Source organism: Pelmatolapia mariae, linkage group LG3_W, assembly GCF_036321145.2.
Source record: "Pelmatolapia mariae isolate MD_Pm_ZW linkage group LG3_W, Pm_UMD_F_2, whole genome shotgun sequence".
NCBI lineage: Eukaryota > Metazoa > Chordata > Actinopteri > Cichliformes > Cichlidae > Pelmatolapia > Pelmatolapia mariae.
This window is the reverse complement of record NC_086229.1, coordinates 52,404,672-52,420,569: the sequence shown is the minus strand read 5'-3', so window position 1 is coordinate 52,420,569 and position 15,898 is coordinate 52,404,672. Positions and strand designations below refer to the sequence as shown.

At 46.3% G+C, this 15,898-nt stretch overlaps 6 non-coding genes across 6 annotated transcripts; all 6 read left to right on the top strand.

The window, feature by feature from the left end:
- The first annotated feature begins 1,035 nt into the window (after nucleotides 1–1,035).
- trnas-gcu (transfer RNA serine (anticodon GCU)) lies at nucleotides 1,036–1,117 on the top strand. The gene has a single exon. It is a non-coding gene; the product is annotated as a tRNA-Ser (tRNA).
- Nucleotides 1,118–2,881: 1,764 nt separating this feature from the next.
- On the top strand, nucleotides 2,882–2,963 carry trnas-gcu (transfer RNA serine (anticodon GCU)). The gene has a single exon. It is a non-coding gene; the product is annotated as a tRNA-Ser (tRNA).
- A 3,828-nt stretch (nucleotides 2,964–6,791) lies between these two features.
- trnas-gcu (transfer RNA serine (anticodon GCU)) lies at nucleotides 6,792–6,873 on the top strand. The gene has a single exon. It is a non-coding gene; the product is annotated as a tRNA-Ser (tRNA).
- Nucleotides 6,874–8,631: 1,758 nt separating this feature from the next.
- On the top strand, nucleotides 8,632–8,713 carry trnas-gcu (transfer RNA serine (anticodon GCU)). Its single transcript has one exon. It is a non-coding gene; the product is annotated as a tRNA-Ser (tRNA).
- Nucleotides 8,714–10,477: 1,764 nt separating this feature from the next.
- On the top strand, nucleotides 10,478–10,559 carry trnas-gcu (transfer RNA serine (anticodon GCU)). The gene has a single exon. It is a non-coding gene; the product is annotated as a tRNA-Ser (tRNA).
- A 3,822-nt stretch (nucleotides 10,560–14,381) lies between these two features.
- On the top strand, nucleotides 14,382–14,463 carry trnas-gcu (transfer RNA serine (anticodon GCU)). The gene has a single exon. It is a non-coding gene; the product is annotated as a tRNA-Ser (tRNA).
- The last annotated feature ends 1,435 nt before the right edge of the window (nucleotides 14,464–15,898 follow it).

Genomic DNA, 15,898 nt, shown 5'->3' with positions numbered 1-15,898 from the left:
AGAGCAGCCCTCCAGCATACTCTGTAGCCAATCCATTGGTTTTGTCCCATTATGTCTATGACTTTACTCATTATACTCACTTTTCAAGGCTTTGTGTCATCACTCCGGGGAAGCATTGAAAGGAAAAGGCAGGGAAAGAAAAAGTAGTGTTGTCGTGTAAATAAGAATGCTAGGGGTGCTAGACCAAAGGAAAAGCCTCATAGTGAGTTCAATGTGAGCCTTGACACTAAGCATGGAGAAAGGGACTTGTACCAATTGGTAAGGCAGAGAGATGAAGCTGGAAACAGCAGTTTTAAGTCATTAAGGGTGGAAATGGTAATGTGCTAACAAGGGAAGGAGTACTTTGAAGGGAAGATGTGGGTGGAGACCAAAGAAAGGGGTGATTTGTGACACCGGGATAGCAGCAGGTGTGAAAGGCAAGCTTTACAGGACGGTGGTGAGAACTGCTCTGATGTATTGTTTTATGACTGTGGCACGGAGGAAAAGATAAGAGGCCGAGATGGAGTTGTCAGAGTTGAAGATGGTAAGTTTTTTATGTTGGGACTGTCCAGGATGGAAAAAGATTAGAATTGATTATGTCAGAGGGACAGCTGGGGTCGAGCGGTTTGGAGACAAAGTTAGACCGGTAAGGCTGCGGTGGTTTGGAAATGTGCAGAGGAGGAATATAAGATATACTGGGAAAAGGGTGTAAAATATGGAGCTGCTAGGCAGGAGGAAAAGAAAACTACGGATGAGAAAGTTCATGGATCTAGTGGAGGAGGACATGAAGAGGGTTGCTGTGACAGAGGCGAATGCTAGGGGCAGGGTGAGATGGAGGCAGATGATCCACTCTGGCAACCCCCAAGAAGAACAGGCTCAAAGAAGAAGCCAGCATCACTCCAGGCTTCTACCAAAGTGTTACGCAGCCCCTCGTCGGGGATCTGGAGTAGATTTCCCTGCGTCGATACACTAGCGCTCAGCTCGCATTTTGTCCATCTAGACTACGTGTTCACAGAATAAATTCCCAATTCTGCTGGCAAAGCACAGCGTCAGGGAGATGAGGTGGCCGAGAGGTTAAGGCGATGGACTGCTAATCCATTGTGCTCTGCACGCGTGGGTTCGAATCCCATCCTCGTCGAGCCCTCTTTCTACTTAATGCATGTTGTGAGATTGGCTGCCAAAGTAGGCATGATGCAATGCCTCAGCTCTTCTTTGGCTCAGTACTTCCTATAGTACACCATGTGGTCTTGTTGCACAGGTCACGTTAAAGAGAATGGTCTGCTAATAAAATGGCCAAAAGATACTTTGTTTCCAGAATAGTCAGTGCTCCAAATGAACGCATGTGGCTTCCTTTGGCAAATGTTTATTTGCACGTCTCCTCTGAGTACCTTTCAGGTACTGTCAGGTTAACGCTGGCTTTAAACCTCATCAGTGTTTGTCCATCTGAGGTGATTGTCTCCCCTCTTACCTTCACAATACTGGCCAATGGCAGCAAAGAGTCACGCAGCAATGCCCCCAGTCCAGTCTGACATCTTTTTTCTCCAGAAGCAGCTGAAAGGTGCTTCCACAAACAGTGACACGCTCCCAGCATAATGTGTAGGGCCCAGACTAGAGTTGGTCATTAATGTCTCGTATGCCCAGTGATTCTACCACAGGGTCTTGTTGTAGTTGGCATGCCCAGAAAACCATGAAGGCGAGGTGTCCTTTTTAGAGCCCCCAGAGTTAAAGGTCCATATGTCACGATGAAGCTACAATCCCCAACCGACAAAGGGGAATTAGCTCAAATGGGAGAGCGCTCGCTTTGCATGCGAGAGATAGCGGGATCGATGCCCGCATTCTCCAGGGACCTTTTCCACATCCAAGAGCAGCCCTCCAGCATACTCTGTAGCCAATCCATTGGTTTTGTCCCATTATGTCTATGACTTTACTCATTATACTCACTTTTCAAGGCTTTGTGTCATCACTCCGGGGAAGCATTGAAAGGAAAAGGCAGGGAAAGAAAAAGTAGTGTTGTCGTGTAAATAGGAATGCTAGGGGTGCTACACCAATGGCAAAGGAAAAGCCTCATAGTGAGTTCAATGTGAGCCTTGACACTAAGCATGGAGAAAGGGACTTGTACCAATTGGTAAGGCAGAGAGATGAAGCTGGAAACAGCAGTTTACAGTCATTAAGGGTGGAAATGGTAATGTGCTAACAAGGGAAGGAGTACTTTGAAGGGAAGATGTGGGTGGAGACCAAATAAAGGGGTGATTTGTGACACCGGGATAGCAGCAGGTGTGAAAGGCAAGCTTTACAGGACGGTGGTGAGAACTGCTCTGATGTATTGTTTTATGACTGTGGCACGGAGGAAAAGATAAGAGGCCGAGATGGAGTTGTGAGAGTTGAAGATGGTAAGTTTTTTATGTTGGGACTGTCCAGGATGGAAAAAGATTAGAATTGATTATGTCAGAGGGACAGCTGGGGTCGAGCGGTTTGGAGACAAAGTTAGACCGGTAAGGCTGCGGTGGTTTGGAAATGTGCAGAGGAGGAATATAAGATATACTGGGAAAAGGGTGTAAAATATGGAGCTGCTAGGCAGGAGGAAAAGAAAACTACGGATGAGAAAGTTCATGGATCTAGTGGAGGAGGACATGAAGAGGGTTGCTGTGACAGAGGAGAATGCTAGGGGCAGGGTGAGATGGAGGCAGATGATCCACTCTGGCAACCCCCAAGAAGAACAGGCTCAAAGAAGAAGCCAGCATCACTCCAGGCTTCTACCAAAGTGTTACGCAGCCCCTCGTCGGGGATCTGGAGTAGATTTCCCTGCGTCGATACACTAGCGCTCAGCTCGCATTTTGTCCATCTAGACTACGTGTTCACAGAATAAATTCCCAATTCTGCTGGCAAAACACAGCGTCAGGGAGATGAGGTGGCCGAGAGGTTAAGGCGATGGACTGCTAATCCATTGTGCTCTGCACGCGTGGGTTCGAATCCCATCCTCGTCGAGCCCTCTTTCTACTTAATGCATGTTGTGAGATTGGCTGCCAAAGTAGGCATGATGCAATGCCTCAGTACTTCCTGTAGTACACCATGTGGTCTTGTTGCACAGGTCACGTACTGCATGACTTTTTAATTTTGGGGGAAAAAAATATTTTTCCCTATTTTGGGGGAGCGTTAGGGTCACTAACAATATATCAATCATAAAATTTGACGCCCTGCCCCCCCCCAAAAAGATATTGGTTTGTTGCCTCAAGGCAACACTGTGCGACAAGGGTAGTAAAATGTCAAGTTATTCTATAATAAGTTGTATTAGTACAACAAGGATGAACAAATAAATAAACAACAAATAAACAATGTAAACATTTTACAGAACATAAAACACCAAAATACATCCAACATTTGACCCTAACCCCATGTACGCGCGCGCACGCGCACACACACTCACACACATACACACCCACACACGTGTTGTGTTTCCATCACTTTAGGGGACATTACATTAACTTACATTAATTTCCTGGAGATTTATCCTGACTCTAATCATCACAAGTCCCTGCCTGAATCTTACCTTAACCCTGACTCAAGCCTTCACCCTAAAATTGATGATTTACCTTGCAATTTGTGCCCATAAAGTAGGCGAGACCTCAAAATGTGAGTGTGTAAAGAAATTTGTGTCCCCACAACAAGTAATACATGACCACACACACACACATACCCACACAGCAAAATTGGTATGGCCCAGATGAGGCCCACACAATGTGTTTACACATGGCCCACATACCGCAAAGAATGACGGCCCTTTGGTGGCCCAGACCTGGTTTGCCAGAGGTGGCCCACACATGGGCCAGCACAAGGCCAGTTTCAGACACACTGGTGGTCCTGTGCTGGCCCATGTGTAGATTCCCTTTGGCAAACCTGATCTGGGCCACCAAAGGGCCGTCATTCATTGCAGTATGTGGGCCATCTGTAGGTGGTGTGCAGCCACGGGCCAGTTGTAGACACACTGCTGGCCCTGTGCTGGCCCAGAACGGTTTCAGCTCTGGCCCCAAATGTCGGCCTAATGTGGACCTTAATCAATCCATGCAATAACAACATGTGCCAGAACATGCAAAACAGTGCACAAGTAACATGCCGAAACTCTGTTCAGACAGTGAATGGACTGATAGCACTTTTCTACTCTCCCAGATTACTCAAAGTGCAACATGCCACATTCACCCACTTTCGCTTAACTGAGTGCTTCCTAACTACATTCATACACATTCACACTCTTGACATGCAGACTGGAGGAGCCAGGGATCGAATCACTAACCTTCCGATCAGTTTGTAACCTGCTCTACAAGCTGAGATATGGCATGCCATCGCATAAACAGTGGCGTCATTGCCAGACCTGGCACATATCTGGTTGACATACGTCTTGTCATGCCAGAAGTCAGCCAGCAGTGACGACTTGATACCAGATCCGGGCCAGACCTGCTTGCTATGTGGGCACTAACACAAACACAGGCACAGTTACTTTACCAACTGACCCCTGACCCCTGAGCTCCTAAGTGTCCCTCAAACCTCATTTAGGGATCCACTCCTCTACTTCACTGTCACTCCCTGAAAGCTCACTGTGCTCACTTTCTGAGGACCAAAAGTGCACATTCCCTTGGTTTCCTTCCATAAAAGGTATTTACATCCATGTCCTGTAATTATGAGTAGATTGTAAAGTAAAAAACATATACTATGATCATATAAATGCACACAAACACATCTGTACACACATATGCAAATGCATTATATTGCCTGAAAAAAATTGGGCTAACTGCGCAGTGTTGCCTTGAGGCAACGAATGAAAATTAACAGTTTTCCTGTATAAATAAATTTTAAAAAGTAGAACAAACAATCAAATATGCTTCTTAACATATTCATGCACATACAAGTATTTTTAATATACATTTATTTCACTATAAACATGTAAAATAGTGATCTTTATCTTGCCTCCTAATCGAGATGTCTCTCATGTAGTGCAGCTTGCAGAAAGGGGTCCTCCCCCCCCAAAATGAAAGTCACACCACCTTCAACTCATCATTTTATTGGAAAGAGATGTGTCTGGTAGCATTATTTGAAAAAAAAAAGTTGTTTTTTTTTGAAGGGCCAGTGTAAGGCATGAAAATGTGGTTTGTTGCCTCAGGGCAACGCTATGCTGTAGAGGGTTAAAGAGAATGGTCTGCTAATAAAATGGCCAAAAGATACTTTGTTTCCAGAATAGTCAGTGCTCCAAATGAACGCATGTGGCTTCCTTTGGCAAATGTTTATTTGCACGTCTCCTCTGAGTACCTTTCAGGTACTGTCAGGTTAACGCTGGCTTTAAACCTCATCAGTGTTTGTCCATCTGAGGTGATTGTCTCCCCTCTTACCTTCACAATACTGGCCAATGGCAGCAAAGAGTCACGCAGCAATGCCCCCAGTCCAGTCTGACATCTTTTTTCTCCAGAAGCAGCTGAAAGGTGCTTCCACAAACAGTGACACGCTCCCAGCATAATGTGTAGGGCCCAGACTAGAGTTGGTCATTAATGTCTCGTATGCACAGTGATTCTACCACAGGGTCTTGTTGTAGTTGGCATGCCCAGAAAACCATGAAGGCGAGGTGTCCTTTTTAGAGCCCCCAGAGTTAAAGGTCCATATGTCACGATGAAGCTACAATCCCCAACCGACAAAGGGGAATTAGCTCAAATGGGAGAGCGCTCGCTTTGCATGCGAGAGGTAGCGGGATCGATGCCCGCATTCTCCAGGGACCTTTTCCACATCCAAGAGCAGCCCTCCAGCATACTCTGTAGCCAACCCATTGGTTTTGTCCCATTATGTCTATGACTTTACTCATTATACTCACTTTTCAAGGCTTTGTGTCATCACTCCGGGGAAGCATTGAAAGGAAAACGCAGGGAAAGAAAAAGTAGTGTTGTCGTGTAAATAGGAATGCTAGGGGTGCTACACCAATGGCAAAGGAAAAGCCTCATAGTGAGTTCAATGTGAGCCTTGACACTAAGCATGGAGAAAGGGACTTGTACCAATTGGTAAGGCAGAGAGATGAAGCTGGAAACAGCAGTTTACAGTCATTAAGGGTGGAAATGGTAATGTGCTAACAAGGGAAGGAGTACTTTGAAGGGAAGATGTGGGTGGAGACCAAATAAAGGGGTGATTTGTGACACCGTAATAGCAGCAGGTGTGAAAGGCAAGCTTTACAGGACGGTGGTGAGAACTGCTCTGATGTATTGTTTTATGACTGTGGCACGGAGGAAAAGATAAGAGGCCGAGATGGAGTTGTCAGAGTTGAAGATGGTAAGTTTTTTATGTTGGGACTGTCCAGGATGGAAAAAGATTAGAATTGATTATGTCAGAGGGACAGCTGGGGTCGAGCGGTTTGGAGACAAAGTTAGACCGGTAAGGCTGCGGTGGTTTGGAAATGTGCAGAGGAGGAATATAAGATATACTGGGAAAAGGGTGTAAAATATGGAGCTGCTAGGCAGGAGGAAAAGAAAACTACGGATGAGAAAGTTCATGGATCTAGTGGAGGAGGACATGAAGAGGGTTGCTGTGACAGAGGAGAATGCTAGGGGCAGGGTGAGATGGAGGCAGATGATCCACTCTGGCAACCCCCAAGAAGAACAGGCTCAAAGAAGAAGCCAGCATCACTCCAGGCTTCTACCAAAGTGTTACGCAGCCCCTCGTCGGGGATCTGGAGTAGATTTCCCTGCGTCGATACACTAGCGCTCAGCTCGCATTTTGTCCATCTAGACTACGTGTTCACAGAATAAATTCCCAATTCTGCTGGCAAAGCACAGCGTCAGGGAGATGAGGTGGCCGAGAGGTTAAGGCGATGGACTGCTAATCCATTGTGCTCTGCACGCGTGGGTTCGAATCCCATCCTCGTCGAGCCCTCTTTCTACTTAATGCATGTTGTGAGATTGGCTGCCAAAGTAGGCATGATACAATGCCTCAGCTCTTCTTTGGCTCAGTACTTCCTATAGTACACCATGTGGTCTTGTTGCACAGGTCACGTTAAAGAGAATGGTCTGCTAATACAATGGCCAAAAGATACTTTGTTTCCAGAATAGTCAGTGCTCCAAATGAACGCATGTGGCTTCCTTTGGCAAATGTTTATTTGCACGTCTCCTCTGAGTACCTTTCAGGTACTGTCAGGTTAACGCTGGCTTTAAACCTCATCAGTGTTTGTCCATCTGAGGTGATTGTCTCCCCTCTTACCTTCACAATACTGGCCAATGGCAGCAAAGAGTCACGCAGCAATGCCCCCAGTCCAGTCTGACATCTTTTTTCTCCAGAAGCAGCTGAAAGGTGCTTCCACAAACAGTGACACGCTCCCAGCATAATGTGTAGGGCCCAGACTAGAGTTTGTCATTAATGTCTCGTATGCCCAGTTATTCTACCACAGGGTCTTGTTGTAGTTGGCATGCCCAGAAAACCATGAAGGCGAGGTGTCCTTTTTAGAGCCTCCAGAGTTAAAGGTCCATATGTCACGATGAAGCTACAGTCCCCAACCGACAAAGGGGAATTAGCTCAAATGGGAGAGCGCTCGCTTAGCATGCGAGAGGTAGCGGGATCGATGCCCGCATTCTCCAGGGACCTTTTCCACATCCAAGAGCAGCCCTCCAGCATACTCTGTAGCCAATCCATTGGTTTTGTCCCATTATGTCTATGACTTTACTCATTATACTCACTTTTCAAGGCTTTGTGTCATCACTCCGGGGAAGCATTGAAAGGAAAAGGCAGGGAAAGAAAAAGTAGTGTTGTCGTGTAAATAAGAATGCTAGGGGTGCTAGACCAAAGGAAAAGCCTCATAGTGAGTTCAATGTGAGCCTTGACACTAAGCATGGAGAAAGGGACTTGTACCAATTGGTAAGGCAGAGAGATGAAGCTGGAAACAGCAGTTTTAAGTCATTAAGGGTGGAAATGGTAATGTGCTAACAAGGGAAGGAGTACTTTGAAGGGAAGATGTGGGTGGAGACCAAAGAAAGGGGTGATTTGTGACACCGGGATAGCAGCAGGTGTGAAAGGCAAGCTTTACAGGACGGTGGTGAGAACTGCTCTGATGTATTGTTTTATGACTGTGGCACGGAGGAAAAGATAAGAGGCCGAGATGGAGTTGTCAGAGTTGAAGATGGTAAGTTTTTTATGTTGGGACTGTCCAGGATGGAAAAAGATTAGAATTGATTATGTCAGAGGGACAGCTGGGGTCGAGCGGTTTGGAGACAAAGTTAGACCGGTAAGGCTGCGGTGGTTTGGAAATGTGCAGAGGAGGAATATAAGATATACTGGGAAAAGGGTGTAAAATATGGAGCTGCTAGGCAGGAGGAAAAGAAAACTACGGATGAGAAAGTTCATGGATCTAGTGGAGGAGGACATGAAGAGGGTTGCTGTGACAGAGGCGAATGCTAGGGGCAGGGTGAGATGGAGGCAGATGATCCACTCTGGCAACCCCCAAGAAGAACAGGCTCAAAGAAGAAGCCAGCATCACTCCAGGCTTCTACCAAAGTGTTACGCAGCCCCTCGTCGGGGATCTGGAGTAGATTTCCCTGCGTCGATACACTAGCGCTCAGCTCGCATTTTGTCCATCTAGACTACGTGTTCACAGAATAAATTCCCAATTCTGCTGGCAAAGCACAGCGTCAGGGAGATGAGGTGGCCGAGAGGTTAAGGCGATGGACTGCTAATCCATTGTGCTCTGCACGCGTGGGTTCGAATCCCATCCTCGTCGAGCCCTCTTTCTACTTAATGCATGTTGTGAGATTGGCTGCCAAAGTAGGCATGATGCAATGCCTCAGCTCTTCTTTGGCTCAGTACTTCCTATAGTACACCATGTGGTCTTGTTGCACAGGTCACGTTAAAGAGAATGGTCTGCTAATAAAATGGCCAAAAGATACTTTGTTTCCAGAATAGTCAGTGCTCCAAATGAACGCATGTGGCTTCCTTTGGCAAATGTTTATTTGCACGTCTCCTCTGAGTACCTTTCAGGTACTGTCAGGTTAACGCTGGCTTTAAACCTCATCAGTGTTTGTCCATCTGAGGTGATTGTCTCCCCTCTTACCTTCACAATACTGGCCAATGGCAGCAAAGAGTCACGCAGCAATGCCCCCAGTCCAGTCTGACATCTTTTTTCTCCAGAAGCAGCTGAAAGGTGCTTCCACAAACAGTGACACGCTCCCAGCATAATGTGTAGGGCCCAGACTAGAGTTGGTCATTAATGTCTCGTATGCCCAGTGATTCTACCACAGGGTCTTGTTGTAGTTGGCATGCCCAGAAAACCATGAAGGCGAGGTGTCCTTTTTAGAGCCCCCAGAGTTAAAGGTCCATATGTCACGATGAAGCTACAATCCCCAACCGACAAAGGGGAATTAGCTCAAATGGGAGAGCGCTCGCTTTGCATGCGAGAGATAGCGGGATCGATGCCCGCATTCTCCAGGGACCTTTTCCACATCCAAGAGCAGCCCTCCAGCATACTCTGTAGCCAATCCATTGGTTTTGTCCCATTATGTCTATGACTTTACTCATTATACTCACTTTTCAAGGCTTTGTGTCATCACTCCGGGGAAGCATTGAAAGGAAAAGGCAGGGAAAGAAAAAGTAGTGTTGTCGTGTAAATAGGAATGCTAGGGGTGCTACACCAATGGCAAAGGAAAAGCCTCATAGTGAGTTCAATGTGAGCCTTGACACTAAGCATGGAGAAAGGGACTTGTACCAATTGGTAAGGCAGAGAGATGAAGCTGGAAACAGCAGTTTACAGTCATTAAGGGTGGAAATGGTAATGTGCTAACAAGGGAAGGAGTACTTTGAAGGGAAGATGTGGGTGGAGACCAAATAAAGGGGTGATTTGTGACACCGGGATAGCAGCAGGTGTGAAAGGCAAGCTTTACAGGACGGTGGTGAGAACTGCTCTGATGTATTGTTTTATGACTGTGGCACGGAGGAAAAGATAAGAGGCCGAGATGGAGTTGTGAGAGTTGAAGATGGTAAGTTTTTTATGTTGGGACTGTCCAGGATGGAAAAAGATTAGAATTGATTATGTCAGAGGGACAGCTGGGGTCGAGCGGTTTGGAGACAAAGTTAGACCGGTAAGGCTGCGGTGGTTTGGAAATGTGCAGAGGAGGAATATAAGATATACTGGGAAAAGGGTGTAAAATATGGAGCTGCTAGGCAGGAGGAAAAGAAAACTACGGATGAGAAAGTTCATGGATCTAGTGGAGGAGGACATGAAGAGGGTTGCTGTGACAGAGGAGAATGCTAGGGGCAGGGTGAGATGGAGGCAGATGATCCACTCTGGCAACCCCCAAGAAGAACAGGCTCAAAGAAGAAGCCAGCATCACTCCAGGCTTCTACCAAAGTGTTACGCAGCCCCTCGTCGGGGATCTGGAGTAGATTTCCCTGCGTCGATACACTAGCGCTCAGCTCGCATTTTGTCCATCTAGACTACGTGTTCACAGAATAAATTCCCAATTCTGCTGGCAAAACACAGCGTCAGGGAGATGAGGTGGCCGAGAGGTTAAGGCGATGGACTGCTAATCCATTGTGCTCTGCACGCGTGGGTTCGAATCCCATCCTCGTCGAGCCCTCTTTCTACTTAATGCATGTTGTGAGATTGGCTGCCAAAGTAGGCATGATGCAATGCCTCAGTACTTCCTGTAGTACACCATGTGGTCTTGTTGCACAGGTCACGTACTGCATGACTTTTTAATTTTGGGGGAAAAAAATATTTTTCCCTATTTTGGGGGAGCGTTAGGGTCACTAACAATATATCAATCATAAAATTTGACGCCCTGCCCCCCCCCAAAAAGATATTGGTTTGTTGCCTCAAGGCAACACTGTGCGACAAGGGTAGTAAAATGTCAAGTTATTCTATAATAAGTTGTATTAGTACAACAAGGATGAACAAATAAATAAACAACAAATAAACAATGTAAACATTTTACAGAACATAAAACACCAAAATACATCCAACATTTGACCCTAACCCCATGTACGCGCGCGCACGCGCACACACACTCACACACATACACACCCACACACGTGTTGTGTTTCCATCACTTTAGGGGACATTACATTAACTTACATTAATTTCCTGGAGATTTATCCTGACTCTAATCATCACAAGTCCCTGCCTGAATCTTACCTTAACCCTGACTCAAGCCTTCACCCTAAAATTGATGATTTACCTTGCAATTTGTGCCCATAAAGTAGGCGAGACCTCAAAATGTGAGTGTGTAAAGAAATTTGTGTCCCCACAACAAGTAATACATGACCACACACACACACATACCCACACAGCAAAATTGGTATGGCCCAGATGAGGCCCACACAATGTGTTTACACATGGCCCACATACCGCAAAGAATGACGGCCCTTTGGTGGCCCAGACCTGGTTTGCCAGAGGTGGCCCACACATGGGCCAGCACAAGGCCAGTTTCAGACACACTGGTGGTCCTGTGCTGGCCCATGTGTAGATTCCCTTTGGCAAACCTGATCTGGGCCACCAAAGGGCCGTCATTCATTGCAGTATGTGGGCCATCTGTAGGTGGTGTGCAGCCACGGGCCAGTTGTAGACACACTGCTGGCCCTGTGCTGGCCCAGAACGGTTTCAGCTCTGGCCCCAAATGTCGGCCTAATGTGGACCTTAATCAATCCATGCAATAACAACATGTGCCAGAACATGCAAAACAGTGCACAAGTAACATGCCGAAACTCTGTTCAGACAGTGAATGGACTGATAGCACTTTTCTACTCTCCCAGATTACTCAAAGTGCAACATGCCACATTCACCCACTTTCGCTTAACTGAGTGCTTCCTAACTACATTCATACACATTCACACTCTTGACATGCAGACTGGAGGAGCCAGGGATCGAATCACTAACCTTCCGATCAGTTTGTAACCTGCTCTACAAGCTGAGATATGGCATGCCATCGCATAAACAGTGGCGTCATTGCCAGACCTGGCACATATCTGGTTGACATACGTCTTGTCATGCCAGAAGTCAGCCAGCAGTGACGACTTGATACCAGATCCGGGCCAGACCTGCTTGCTATGTGGGCACTAACACAAACACAGGCACAGTTACTTTACCAACTGACCCCTGACCCCTGAGCTCCTAAGTGTCCCTCAAACCTCATTTAGGGATCCACTCCTCTACTTCACTGTCACTCCCTGAAAGCTCACTGTGCTCACTTTCTGAGGACCAAAAGTGCACATTCCCTTGGTTTCCTTCCATAAAAGGTATTTACATCCATGTCCTGTAATTATGAGTAGATTGTAAAGTAAAAAACATATACTATGATCATATAAATGCACACAAACACATCTGTACACACATATGCAAATGCATTATATTGCCTGAAAAAAATTGGGCTAACTGCGCAGTGTTGCCTTGAGGCAACGAATGAAAATTAACAGTTTTCCTGTATAAATAAATTTTAAAAAGTAGAACAAACAATCAAATATGCTTCTTAACATATTCATGCACATACAAGTATTTTTAATATACATTTATTTCACTATAAACATGTAAAATAGTGATCTTTATCTTGCCTCCTAATCGAGATGTCTCTCATGTAGTGCAGCTTGCAGAAAGGGGTCCTCCCCCCCCAAAATGAAAGTCACACCACCTTCAACTCATCATTTTATTGGAAAGAGATGTGTCTGGTAGCATTATTTGAAAAAAAAAAGTTGTTTTTTTTTGAAGGGCCAGTGTAAGGCATGAAAATGTGGTTTGTTGCCTCAGGGCAACGCTATGCTGTAGAGGGTTAAAGAGAATGGTCTGCTAATAAAATGGCCAAAAGATACTTTGTTTCCAGAATAGTCAGTGCTCCAAATGAACGCATGTGGCTTCCTTTGGCAAATGTTTATTTGCACGTCTCCTCTGAGTACCTTTCAGGTACTGTCAGGTTAACGCTGGCTTTAAACCTCATCAGTGTTTGTCCATCTGAGGTGATTGTCTCCCCTCTTACCTTCACAATACTGGCCAATGGCAGCAAAGAGTCACGCAGCAATGCCCCCAGTCCAGTCTGACATCTTTTTTCTCCAGAAGCAGCTGAAAGGTGCTTCCACAAACAGTGACACGCTCCCAGCATAATGTGTAGGGCCCAGACTAGAGTTGGTCATTAATGTCTCGTATGCACAGTGATTCTACCACAGGGTCTTGTTGTAGTTGGCATGCCCAGAAAACCATGAAGGCGAGGTGTCCTTTTTAGAGCCCCCAGAGTTAAAGGTCCATATGTCACGATGAAGCTACAATCCCCAACCGACAAAGGGGAATTAGCTCAAATGGGAGAGCGCTCGCTTTGCATGCGAGAGGTAGCGGGATCGATGCCCGCATTCTCCAGGGACCTTTTCCACATCCAAGAGCAGCCCTCCAGCATACTCTGTAGCCAACCCATTGGTTTTGTCCCATTATGTCTATGACTTTACTCATTATACTCACTTTTCAAGGCTTTGTGTCATCACTCCGGGGAAGCATTGAAAGGAAAAGGCAGGGAAAGAAAAAGTAGTGTTGTCGTGTAAATAAGAATGCTAGGGGTGCTAGACCAAAGGAAAAGCCTCATAGTGAGTTCAATGTGAGCCTTGACACTAAGCATGGAGAAAGGGACTTGTACCAATTGGTAAGGCAGAGAGATGAAGCTGGAAACAGCAGTTTTAAGTCATTAAGGGTGGAAATGGTAATGTGCTAACAAGGGAAGGAGTACTTTGAAGGGAAGATGTGGGTGGAGACCAAAGAAAGGGGTGATTTGTGACACCGGGATAGCAGCAGGTGTGAAAGGCGAGCTTTACAGGACGGTGGTGAGAACTGCTCTGATGTATTGTTTTATGACTGTGGCACGGAGGAAAAGATAAGAGGCCGAGATGGAGTTGTCAGAGTTGAAGATGGTAAGTTTTTTATGTTGGGACTGTCCAGGATGGAAAAAGATTAGAATTGATTATGTCAGAGGGACAGCTGGGGTCGAGCGGTTTGGAGACAAAGTTAGACCGGTAAGGCTGCGGTGGTTTGGAAATGTGCAGAGGAGGAATATAAGATATACTGGGAAAAGGGTGTAAAATATGGAGCTGCTAGGCAGGAGGAAAAGAAAACTACGGATGAGAAAGTTCATGGATCTAGTGGAGGAGGACATGAAGAGGGTTGCTGTGACAGAGGCGAATGCTAGGGGCAGGGTGAGATGGAGGCAGATGATCCACTCTGGCAACCCCCAAGAAGAACAGGCTCAAAGAAGAAGCCAGCATCACTCCAGGCTTCTACCAAAGTGTTACGCAGCCCCTCGTCGGGGATCTGGAGTAGATTTCCCTGCGTCGATACACTAGCGCTCAGCTCGCATTTTGTCCATCTAGACTACGTGTTCACAGAATAAATTCCCAATTCTGCTGGCAAAGCACAGCGTCAGGGAGATGAGGTGGCCGAGAGGTTAAGGCGATGGACTGCTAATCCATTGTGCTCTGCACGCGTGGGTTCGAATCCCATCCTCGTCGAGCCCTCTTTCTACTTAATGCATGTTGTGAGATTGGCTGCCAAAGTAGGCATGATGCAATGCCTCAGCTCTTCTTTGGCTCAGTACTTCCTATAGTACACCATGTGGTCTTGTTGCACAGGTCACGTTAAAGAGAATGGTCTGCTAATACAATGGCCAAAAGATACTTTGTTTCCAGAATAGTCAGTGCTCCAAATGAACGCATGTGGCTTCCTTTGGCAAATGTTTATTTGCACGTCTCCTCTGAGTACCTTTCAGGTACTGTCAGGTTAACGCTGGCTTTAAACCTCATCAGTGTTTGTCCATCTGAGGTGATTGTCTCCCCTCTTACCTTCACAATACTGGCCAATGGCAGCAAAGAGTCACGCAGCAATGCCCCCAGTCCAGTCTGACATCTTTTTTCTCCAGAAGCAGCTGAAAGGTGCTTCCACAAACAGTGACACGCTCCCAGCATAATGTGTAGGGCCCAGACTAGAGTTTGTCATTAATGTCTCGTATGCACAGTGATTCTACCACAGGGTCTTGTTGTAGTTGGCATGCCCAGAAAACCATGAAGGCGAGGTGTCCTTTTTAGAGCATCCAGAGTTAAAGGTCCATATGTCACGATGAAGCTACAGTTCCCAACCGACAAAGGGGAATTAGCTCAAATGGGAGAGCGCTCGCTTAGCATGCGAGAGGTAGCGGGATCGATGCCCGCATTCTCCAGGGACCTTTTCCACATCCAAGAGCAGCCCTCCAGCATACTCTGTAGCCAACCCATTGGTTTTGTCCCATTATGTCTATGACTTTACTCATTATACTCACTTTTCAAGGCTTTGTGTCATCACTCCGGGGAAGCATTGAAAGGAAAAGGCAGGGAAAGAAAAAGTAGTGTTGTCGTGTAAATAGGAATGCTAGGGGTGCTACACCAATGGCAAAGGAAAAGCCTCATAGTGAGTTCAATGTGAGCCTTGACACTAAGCATGGAGAAAGGGACTTGTACCAATTGGTAAGGCAGAGAGATGAAGCTGGAAACAGCAGTTTACAGTCATTAAGGGTGGAAATGGTAATGTGCTAACAAGGGAAGGAGTACTTTGAAGGGAAGATGTGGGTGGAGACCAAATAAAGGGGTGATTTGTGACACCGGGATAGCAGCAGGTGTGAAAGGCGAGCTTTACAGGACGGTGGTGAGAACTGCTCTGATGTATTGTTTTATGACTGTGGCACGGAGGAAAAGATAAGAGGCCGAGATGGAGTTGTCAGAGTTGAAGATGGTAAGTTTTTTATGTTGGGACTGTCCAGGATGGAAAAAGATTAGAATTGATTATGTCAGAGGGACAGCTGGGGTCGAGCGGTTTGGAGACAAAGTTAGACCGGTAAGGCTGCGGTGGTTTGGAAATGTGCAGAGGAGGAATATAAGACATACTGGGAAAAGGGTGTAAAATATGGAGCTGCTA